This window comes from Ixodes scapularis, unplaced genomic scaffold (genome assembly GCF_016920785.2).
Source record: "Ixodes scapularis isolate PalLabHiFi unplaced genomic scaffold, ASM1692078v2 PGA_scaffold0__279_contigs__length_252992795, whole genome shotgun sequence".
In the NCBI taxonomy this organism is placed as follows: Eukaryota; Metazoa; Arthropoda; class Arachnida; order Ixodida; family Ixodidae; genus Ixodes; species Ixodes scapularis.
Window position 1 is genome coordinate 209,405,940 of NW_024609835.1, and position 2,714 is coordinate 209,408,653.

Consider the following 2,714-nt stretch of genomic DNA (forward strand, 5'->3'; position numbering starts at 1 on the left):
GCTATACTTATAGGCGCTTGTCACGTGACATCCGTGACCGGGGTGCGCACAGCCGATGCGCCGTGGTGCGCCGTGACTTGCAGCGCCACGCTGCTACAATAAAATGACGGCATTTATTTTAGGCTCGCCGGATTTTTCACGGATCAAAACTGCTGTTCATTTTGCAACCACAAAAATATAAAAGAGTGACTTCGAAAGTATCTTCAACGTAACTCGTTACTTTTTTACAGTAGTTAGATGTTTACTCAGTTACTATTACAAATGCGTAATTTCTACTCTACCCCAATTACTTTTGGCGTCGATACTCAGTAACTTAATTTTCTACCTTTTTCGAGTAATTTGTACATGTCTGCTAGAGGGTGAGGTGGGGGTTTGGTGTCGCTGCGTGGTTGCTGTTCGTGTGGGGTGTTCTGATTGTGTTTTGCGTGTTCAGGGATGTATGTGTATCTACCATGCAACGTTCAAAAGTCAGGGGGAACAGAAAAAAAATTATTTCAGAGTGTGCTGGGTCAAGAGAGCCACAGGAAAACCCATACAGCCTTCTTTAACTGACCATATAAATGGCTAAAGACCCCAAAAAGACATAGGCAGCCATAGCATGCCGGCTATGGAGAGCCATAGGGCGACCCACTCACCTTTCTTTAGCAGGACACGTAATAAGCTATAGATGGGCAAAGGAGCAGCTATAGACTGCGATAGCATGTCGGCCGTAGGGTAAGCCATATAGAAGTGTCTAACCAGCCATTAGAAAGCTAAATAGCGCTATGGCTGGACAGTGATAGAGCCATAGAAAAAGCTAAAGAGGCTCATAAAGATGGCCATAAAAAGTGCTAAAGACAGCCATAAAAACTTCTTCAACTAAATAGGCCAAGTAGCTAAAGCCGACCATACAAAAAAATTTCTATAGCCTACCATAGGACATTTTTCTATTGGCGGTTCGGTCAAAAATAACGGTTTTGATCCAGTTTTCGGTTCGGGTTCGGGTTTGGTTCAACACACTGATTTAAATACGACAAAGCAACGAGAGGGGAGGGTGCCACATGCAAGTTTATTTTGCTACTTCGCGTACTGGACAATGCTCCATCGGTTAGCCTGCACACGAGCGGTCATTTCAAGAGCAATTTATTACTCAATAAATGTCGCAGCGACCGGCCTATTCATTCGCCTTGCGTACATCATTTTAGAACTGTCAACTATATGTTAGCCCGAAGAACAGTCACATAGCAGCAGTTGCACAATTTAGCGTCGCGCATGGAAAGCGGTTCTCTATAGATCGACACACGGAGCGGCTCTGTTTACCAACACGGCCGGAAGGCCGCGCATGCGCGGTAGCTATGTGGGCAAAAGCGCCCCGGCTCTCTGTGTTTTCGTCATTGCGTTGTGTGGCGTGCGCTCGTCGTTGACGTTGTAGGGATGCTTCTAGCTTTATTTGTGAGTCGTATTTCCTGACAACGCATGTCGTATGCTATGCCCGACTATTTGAGCTCGCGACCCGAGCCTGAGCGGCAGCGCTATCCAAACAAACTGTGCGTGGACAGCGTTGAAGAAGAGGATCCGTACGCTGTAAACAAGGCCTGCTGTACGTTCGACGTAAAGTTGCTGCCACCGAAGTCGACGGCTCACGTCGTCGTTTATTTGTTTTTTTTTTGTTTTTTTTTTTTCGCCAAGCCAGTTCACGGCCGACATGGTGCAGGCGTACAAGTGTCTCGAGGACTACGATTACTTCGAGTCGGTTTCCGCACTGCCGGCGGGATCGGCAGACTGTGCGTCTGTGGAATTGTATTTATTAATTAAATAAATACGCACAGCGTCTCGAAGTCAAGGTACGATATTTTTCCTACCCCCATAAGCACAACGAATGACAAGGAGTAAGGTATGACAAGCAGTAACGCTTTGTCCGTTCTGCAGTTTTGGTGGTAACGCGTTAGAAGTAACGGCGTTACCAGGAACGCCTTAGTTTTTCATTAACGTATTAACCTCATCGTTACTTTTTGGACACAGTAACGGGTAACGTACTTACGTTACTATTTCAAGTAACGTAGTTACGTTTCTCGTTACTACTTTCCAAGTCTTAAAGAAATTTCACTTCAAGTTTTTCCGTGTTTTTAGGCGTCAAGCTATGTTTTTCTTTGCGTTTTTTTCTCGTGAGTATTTAGGTGAAACCGTAAAAAGAGATGAAGTAATTATGTTCAGTTTCTGCATGAACATAACGTTTCTTGATATATGAGCTTATGCATACCTGTATCGTCAAAACCGTAAAACGTGTTAAATCACAATTGAAAAAGTAACGTGCGTTACGTTTTATCGGGTGCGGTAACACCTTCTTTTTATTTTTAGGTAACGTAGCTCAGTAACGCGTTCCTTTTATTTGCAAGTAACGAGTAACGTATTTTGCTACTTTTCTTTTGGAACGCCTACAACACTGCCGTTCTGTCGCCGATCCCCTTCCGCTGGGTAGCACGGGCGTAGCGAGCCTCCAACGAGCGCTTGGCCTGTGCTTTGTGCGCGAACACCATGGGAACTAAATCCGGGTGGTCTCGATCAGACAACGGTTTCCCTGCATGTGCGCAAGCCTCGGGAAGGAGATTAAAATGGAAGCCGCACTTGGCTTCAAGGAAGTGTTTGCCGCACAAATGGTCGTTCGCGCGAGGCGACCATAATTTTCGATCCACGGGTATTATCCACCTTCTATGCCTTTCAGAGTCTGCCGGTAA